The sequence below is a fragment of the Bison bison genome, unplaced genomic scaffold, assembly GCF_000754665.1.
Source record: "Bison bison bison isolate TAMUID 2011002044 unplaced genomic scaffold, Bison_UMD1.0 scf7180017864228, whole genome shotgun sequence".
Classification (NCBI taxonomy): Eukaryota; Metazoa; Chordata; class Mammalia; order Artiodactyla; family Bovidae; genus Bison; species Bison bison.
Window position 1 is genome coordinate 5,261,268 of NW_011494800.1, and position 8,676 is coordinate 5,269,943.

An 8,676-nucleotide genomic window follows, 5' to 3' on the forward strand; every position below is an offset into this window, starting at 1 on the left:
ACGCAAGGAAGAAGGCCATGTGAAGACAGAGGCAGGGTCTGGTACTTTGTTCCAACAATCCTAGGAAATTAATACACATGCATTTATAGAATGATCTTAATTTTGAAAAAAATGATAGATAAGTACCTGTATGTGTATTCACAGGGGAAGGCATACAAAAAAAGTGGGATCTTACACAAGGAACCTGTAGCAAAATGTTAGCTGTGGTTATTTTTAGTGGTATGAAAATGATCAACTTTTATTTCCTTCTTTTTTCTCCTTCAATTTTTCTATAACCAGCAGTTATTGCTTTAATAATCAGAACTAAATTAACTGCTCCTCTAATGGATGCTTCTGGCACATTAACACCCAAATCTGTACACCGGATTGCTTTAAATCCCACTTTTAAAAGTACTTAGAGGGACTTCCCTGGTGGCCCAGTGGCCAAGACTCTGTGCTCCCAATGCAGGAGCCTGGGGGTCACTCTCTGGTCAGGGGACTAGATCCTACATGCCACAACAAAGATTGAAGACCCACATGCCAAGACCTGGTGCACCCAACTAAGTAAATAAATAAATATTAAAAATAAAAAGTACTTATACTAGCTTAATCAGTATTGCCCTCCAAATGTATTTGTCTTTCTAAACACAGCTATGGTTTGCTTTTGTTTAGTTTTTTATTTCTTTCTTTTATTTTCTGTCAAAAGATAATCCTCTTCAAGTTACAAAACTCCACAGGCCTGTGAAGTTTATTTCTCAATTCTTCCTTCTAACCATGTTGATGTTTAAAATTAGCTGGTGTTTCTAGTCTCGTGAGGAATAAATGAAGGAACCTTGATAATGATAATGATCAGCCTGACTCTGTGCTGGGCATTATTCTGTGCGTTTACACATTGACCTGGGCTAGAACCCTCTTCATCTCCAAAATGGCCAGTGTGGATAATCAGTGATGCGATTACCCTATGAAGTCCTATTGTGTGTGCGGGTGTATGTGTGTGCGCGCGAGCAATCGGTCGCTTGTTGTGTCTGACTCTTTGCAACCCTATGGATTGTAGCCCGCCAGGCTCCTCTGTCCACGGGATTCTCCAAGCATGAATATGGGAGTGGATTGCCGTGCCCTCCTCCTAGGGGATCATCCCAAACCAGGGATCGACCCTGAGTCTCTTGCATTTCAGGCAGTTTCTTTACCACTGAACCACCGGGGAAGCCCCATGAAGTCCTATTACTATCCCCCATTTTACAAATGAGGACACCAAGGCAGAGAGCAATTCAAGAATCTGCCCAAGTTCACACAAGGAAGTAAGGGACAGAGCTGAGATCTGAACCCAAACTCCAGAATCCATGCTCGTCTAAATACTAAACAATACATTTGCATTACATCTGGTAGAAGAATATGGAAGAGTAGAGATACTATAAGTGAAGTACAACTTTTTGCTAAGTAATTAGGTGCCTTGGGTGTTATTGTTTTAGAATTTGTCTTGATGTGGACCATTCTTTTTTTTTTAAGTCTTTATTGAATTTGTTACAATATTGCTTCTGTTTCGTGTTTTGGTTTTGTGGCCATGAGGCATGTGGGATCTTACCTCCCCAACCAGGGATCAGACCTGCACCCCTGCATTGGAAGACGAAGTCTTAAACCCTGAACTGCCAGGAAAGTGCCTTTTAGGTGTTATTTAAAATCTGTTTTATATCCTACAAATAAGCGCTATCCAGAGTAAAACAGATATAATATGTTCCCTTAAAGTCCTGGAAAAATGAGTCTGAAATTGAGCCGTTAGGCAAGGACATGGTTAGAAAATCAAAAGGCTGCGGAGACCAGCTGACCCCAGGGCACAGGGTAAACCGATCCCTGACTTAAAACTTTTCACGGCCTCTGTGCCCTCAGGGTCAAGTTTAACAGTCCTTTCCCAGACTCCAAGACTGTTCACCTTTCCAGTCTTACAGGTTTTCTTTCTGCTTCTGGGACATTCTTTTCTGCTACTTCCAAGTTTTTCTCTACACAAGCTGTTCCCTCTGCCTGAAGAGCCCTCCCTTCTTCACCATGTTTGCCAAGAAAGTTCAAGGTTAAACTCCACTTTTCAGAGAGGTATTTCTTGACCCCGGTCCCCACCCCTCCACTCCACTCTACCACCCCTGCTCTGGACCCTCTGTGAGTTTTGGTCCCTCAGTTACACACACCAAGGGCTTGCTTTGCCCATGTTCGTAACACTCATGGCTCCAGTGCAACCTCTGTCTTCTCCATTCTGCTGGAGGGCCCTTATTCAGCTTGCTTAATGCCACGTCCCCAGCATCAACACACAGGGAGTCATCTGGAAATATTTGTAAACTGAATTCCTGACAATCACACAGACTAAAAGAAACAGAAGACTGCCCCCCACACACACATAAGCTTTGGGCTTGAAAAGTTTACCACTAATGAAAGCAATCGACAAGCATTCACGAGTGCGTGTGTGCTAAGTTGCTTCAGTTGTGTCCGACTCTTTGTGACCCTATGGACTATAGCCCTCCAGGCTCCTCTGTCCACGGGATTCTCTAGGCAAGATTATTGGAGTAGGTTGCCATGCCCTACTCAGGGGGATCTTCCTGACCCAAGGATCCATCCAGCGTCTCTTATGTTTCCTGCATTGGCGTGTGTGTTATTTGCTCAGTCGTATCCTACTCTTTGCGACCCCATGGACTGCAGCCCTCCAAGGCTCCTCTGTCCATGGGATTTTCCAGGTTTTTTACCACTAGCATCACCTGGGAAGCTCACATCAATCATAAGACTGCAAAATTAACAGAATGGGGTTAAGGCCACGGCTGAGGTTGTCCTATTTATTTACCCCTAAAGCTGATGGTTAAATTCATCAAATAGGATTTTGAGAAGATGTCTTGCCTGTATTAAATTAACTATGCTATGTTCTAAATTGCACATAAGAATTTACATTTCTCAGATCTCATCTTGTACTGAAAGATCCAGCTTCCATCTGATACTAAGATATGCTCCACATTAGGAAGATAAATAAGCAGACCTGGAACTAACAAATGATTAGATATCATAAGGGGCTAATTTTTTTTTTCCTGCTGGAGAAATTAGTCATGACATATATAAATATTAACTATAGGTATTTATATCAGGAAACCGAAAGTGTTAGTCGCTCAGTTCAGTTCAGTTGCTCAGTCATGTCCGACTCTTTGTGACCCCGTGAACCGCAGCACGCCAGGCTTCCCTGTCCATTACCAACTCCTGGAGTCCACCCAAACCCATGTCCATTGAGTCAGTGATGTCATCCAACCATCTCATCCTCTGTCGTCCCCTTCTCCTCCTGCCCTCGATCTTTTCCAGCATCAGGATCTTTTCAAATGAGTCAGCCCTTCGCATCAGGTGACCAAAGTATTGGAGTTTCAGCTTCAACACCAGTCCTTCCAGTGAACACCCAGGACTGATCTCCTTTAGGATGGACGGTTGGATCTCCTTGCAGTCCAAGGGACTCTCAAGAGTCTTCTCCAACACCACAGTTCAAAAGCATCAATTCTTCTGCGCTCAGCTTTCTTTATAGTCCAACTTTCACATCCATACATGACGACAGGAAAAACCATAGCCTTGACTAGACAGATCTTTGTTGGCAAAGTAATGTCTCTGCTTTTGAATATGCTATCTAGGTTGGTCATAACTTTCCTTCCAAGGAGTAAGCATCTTTTAATTTCATGGCTGCAATCACCATTTGCACTGTTTTGGAGCCCCCCAAAATAAAGTCAGCCACTATTTCCATGGTTTCCCCATCTATTTGCCATAAAGTGATGGGACCATTTGCCATGATCTTCGTTTTCTGAATGTTGAGCTTTAAGCCAACTTTTTCACTCTCCTCTTTCACTTTCATCAAGAGGCTCTTGAGTTCTTCTTCACTTTCTGCCATAAGGATGGTGTCATCTGCATATCTGACGTTATTGATATGTCTCCCGGCAATCTTGATTCCAGCTCATGCTTCATCCAGCCCAGCGTTTCTCATGACGTACTCTGCATAGAAGTTAAATAAGCAGGGTGACAATATACAGCCTTGACGTATTCCTATTCCTATTTGGAACCAATCTGTTGTTCCATGTCCAGTTCTAACTGTTGCTTCCTGACGCTCAGTCATATCCAACTCTTTGCAACCCCATGGACTATAGCCCACCAGGCTCCTCTGTCCATGAAATTCTCCAGGCAAGAATACTGGAGTAGGTAGTCATTCCTTTCTCCAGGAGATCCTCTTGATCCAGGCAGAGATCGAACCCAGGTCTTCTGCATTGCAGGCAGATTCATTACCATCTGAGTCACCAGAGAGAGGTAACCAAAAAGCAAGACAACTGATTTTTTATGATACTTATGAATTATTTTGTTAGTTTATATAACTCAGAGATCAGCTGCCTGGGTACACCCCAGATATTCCAGAATTGTGGGAGGTACTCTGTTAGATAATATTTAAATAAAAATTTTCAACTACATAGGGTATCAGATGGTGATGAGTTGCCAAATTCTATGGAGGAAGTTAAGCAGGAGAGAGGACTAGGGAGTGAGGGGACAGAGGAGTATTAAGGATCCTGGATAAAGCCTCCCCAAGAAGGTGGCTTTCGAGAAAAGACTTGAAGTTGGTGCGGGAAGGGTGGAGGTAGGACAGAGAGGGTGCAACCTTTCCAGCAAGTTCAAAGGCCCCCATGTCTGGTGAGTTCAGGAACCCAGAGGCTGATCTGCTTGGAGCAGAGCCAGCAAAGTGGAGAGAAGCAGAAGGTGGAGACTGAGCAGCTTGGGGTAGGAAATAAATGGTATGTAAGGTCTTGGCTTTTAACCTGATGAAGTGGGAAGACACTGGAGGGTGTGGCAAGAGGTGTCATATAATCTGACAACTTGTTGAGTAGAGATTGAAGGGTCAAGCGTGAAAGCTCAGTGAATAATCTGGAGGCTTCTACAGAAAAGCAGACCAGAGAAAATGGTGACCTGGATCAGGGAGCTGGCAGTGGGTGATGAAAAGAGGTCAGCTTATAAATATATTTTGAAGATGGAACCACTTGTCTGATTACTTCCTTTTCAGTGTTGATACAACAGCCACATTTTTTTCCAGAAAACTTGTGCCAATTAGTACTTCTTATGGGCAATTTATAACTTCGGATATGCAGATGACACCATCCTTATGGCAGAAAGTGAAGAACTCAAGAGCCTCTTGATGAAAGTGAAAGAGGAGAGTGAAAAGGTTGGCTTAAAGCTCAACATTGAGAAAACGAAGATCGTGGCAAATGGTCCCATCACTTCATGGCAAATAGATGGGGAAACCGTGGAAACAGTGTCAGACTTTATTTTTCTGGGCTCCAAAATCACTGCAGATGGTGATTGCAGCCATGAAATTAAAAGATGCTTACTCCTTGGAAGGAAAGTTATGATCAACCTAAATAGCATATTCAAAAGCAGAGACATTACTTTGCCAACAAAGATCTGTCTAGTCAAGGCTATGGTTTTTCCAGTGGTCATGTATGGATGTGAAAGCTGGACTATAAAGAAAGCTGAGCACAGAAGAATTGATGCTTTTGAACTGTGGTGTTGGAGAAGACTCTTGAGAGTCCCTTGGACTGCAAGGAGATCCAACTGTCCATCCTAAAGGAGATCAGTCCTGGGTGTTCACTGGAAGGACTGATGTTGAAGCTGAAACTCCAATACTTTGGTCACCTGATGCGAAGGGCTGACTCATTTAAAAAGACCCTGATGCTGGAGAAGATCGAGGGCAGGAGGAGAAGGGGACAGCAGAGGATGAGATGGTTGGATGGCATCACCAACTCAATGGCATGAGTTTGGGTAAACTCTGGGAGTTGGTGATGAACAGGGAGGCCTGGCATGCTGTGGTTCATGGGGTCACAAAGAGTCGGACACGACTGAGCAACTGAACTGAACTGAGCTGAACTGATGGGCAATTTAATGGGATTCCTTCGTAGCTCAGTTGGTAAAGAATCTACCGACCATACAGGAAACTCAGGTTTGATTCCTGGGTCAGGAGATACTCGACATTCTTGCCAGGGAAACCCCATGGACAGAGGAACTGGCGAGCTTTAGTCTATGGGATCACAAGAGTTGGACACGGCTTAGCAACTAAACCACTTTCTCTATACCTTCATCAACAGTGAATTAATATATTGCTTAAAATTTTAGAAGTGGAAGTTAATTCACATTATTTCTTTTTGGAGGGAGTCAGTTATTTCATGAAATGACCAAACTACAAGAAATGCCTTGGAGTTGAGAACCCCTCCCTTAGTAGGCAAGAGCTGTGGGCTGTATACCTTCAGCCTATTGGGATGACTAAACTGCTGAGCTGACCTCGTGTTACACGCGGACCCGTCTCTGCTCTCGCAAACCACATTAGAAAAGCGACAAGGTCAAATCGCACAACCGGAAGTGGCTCACCATCTGGACGTTTTACTTTGCCCTCCCACAATGAAAGGACTCTAGCTTCTTGTCGATTTGCTGTTGCTGTTGACAGTGAGGAATAGTTCTTTGTTTTACTTAGGATGAAATGATTCAAAGCACTCTTCTAAGGCTCAGTCTTTAAAGACTTGTTGAATTTCCCACATGACAGTCCAACCCGGTGACCAGCAGAGCCTGCGCCTAGCAACTGTCCTTCAGCCCTTGATTTCTGGGTTTGCACTCATCCACTCTGGGGTGTGCACATTGCCATTTCATTTCTCACTTTGTTCTGCTGCGATAATTGCACGTTTGGGAAAAGGCAGCTAAAATATCACCGAGAAAATAAGAGAAGAAAAAGGTGACTTGTTGGAGTGCTTCCGTTAATTTAAGGCTTTATTCTGGTTTGCTTTCTGTCTGGCTTCCTATTTTAGGTATTTACTCCTCAGGGCTGGAGTAATTGCATTTCTGGGCTTTCTTCTTCAGAGTTGGCTTAGTAAGATTTTTCCAACACCTCAAAGGTTTTGTTTTGTTCCAATATATTCGGTTCCTTTGGACTGTTTGCCCTGAATGTCTTTCATCACTTCTCTGTCCCCTCCACCCCTTTGCAGATTTTCTATTGTTCACACACTAGTTTCTTCTTGCACCTGGAATTGTTTGCTGAGACATCTCCATCTGCAAGCAAATTGAAAAGAGGTTGTTTCAGTAGGAGTGTCGCCTGCTCTTTCTCAGCGTGTGCTTGCATTTCTGTGACAGTTTGGGCGATGAACTAATTTCCCAGTGTTTGGCAGTACACCAGGATTGTTGACGCATCCATCACCCACCCCCCCAAACACATACACACCAGGAGAAAGGGTTCTGATTAAATCTCCCCCAAAGTCCCTCCCATTTGTCACTCACTTCTGCCAGACTCTCCTGCTGCCCTTTGGTGGGAATTTTGGTTTTACATGAGAAAGAATTATTTTCTAGGTTAGATTTTTCCAAGGTAGCAACTTAACTGTGGTGGTTATCCTTTTTAAGAAGGGATGTCTTATTTTGGAACTGAGAAAGAAGCAGGGGGAATTCCATGAAAAATAACAGTGAAAGAAGAGAAGGTTGAAAATACACTGCCACCTAAATTTCCATTTAAACTGAGAAATAGTTCGCACGATACCATCAAAACGCAAGGCCTCCTTAGACGTGGGAGTCTGATCACCAATTAGTCTTCCTCGTTGCTTGGCTGGAGTTTATCTTTGAACGCCTGGTTCTATGGAAGCAGTTGTCAAGGAAACCTGGACTTCAAGGCACTTCCTGAGTTCTTTCCGTGGGCCCCGCCTCTGAGAGCTCGGGTGTGCCGTGGGGGCTTCTGTCTGCAGCTTATTATAGTTTTATCTCGATTAATACAAACAATCACTTGGTGACTCAAGGCAATTTTTTTTGCATCTCTTGATGAGGCATTGAAAACAATGAAACTGTCATTTTGTTCACCAGCTGGATTTTAATGGATGTTCCACCTAACAGTTAGTCACTAATACTGTGTACAATGCACCATCCTCGAAGACTTTCATATGTGGATTTAGGATGGTGTCCTAATCAAAAGATGAGTCATGAAAACTACCCAGATTTTTAATTCTGTGAAGATGAAAATTGTGATCTAAACATTATTCATAGTCTCCATTTCCCTACTGATAGGGATATAAGACTCATGGATTAAGAGAATCTTCATCTGTTCAGTGTGATTCTTGAAATGTTTCTTTCAGCACAGCTTTTAGATTTTCCTTTGCTTAAGCCCTTGTGCCATAATGTGAGGATTTTTAAATAGATAATTTTTTGTTTGTTTAGTTTAGGGAAAATCCATAATACTCTATTATTTGGCTCTATTCAGAACTTAGCTATTCCCTAAAGTCATCTTCTAAATGAAATGAGGAACTTGGAAAAATGATTTGGTTTCCAATATAGTAAGAAATCAGCAGATCATCTTTCCTAGCTGAGTCCATTGGGCTGCTATCACACAATAACTTACAAACAACAGGAATTTATTTCTTATATTTCTGGAGGCTAGAGGTCTGAGATCAGGCTACCCACAGGGTTGGGTGATGAGCTATCTCCCTGTGACTTCACATGTGGGAGGGACGAAGGAACCCATTCAAGAGGGCTCCGCTCTCATGACTTAAGCACCTTCTAAAGGCCTCATCTCTTAATACTATATTAGTATTATAGTAATATAGTATACTATATGTGCTCAGTTGCTCAGTCATGTCCGACTCCTTGCAACCCCACGGCCTCAGCCCTCCAGGCTCCTCAACCTGGAGGAGC

At 43.1% G+C, this 8,676-nt stretch overlaps 1 long non-coding RNA gene across 1 annotated transcript; it reads right to left on the reverse strand.

Moving 5' to 3' along the window:
* Positions 1–6,747: 6,747 nt before the first annotated feature.
* Positions 6,748–7,615, reverse strand: LOC104992917. The gene is made up of 2 exons (XR_825774.1): positions 7,535–7,615; positions 6,748–7,056 (listed from the first exon to the last, which is right to left on the reverse strand). It is a non-coding gene; the product is annotated as an uncharacterized LOC104992917 (long non-coding RNA).
* Between the last annotated feature and the right edge of the window lie 1,061 nt (positions 7,616–8,676).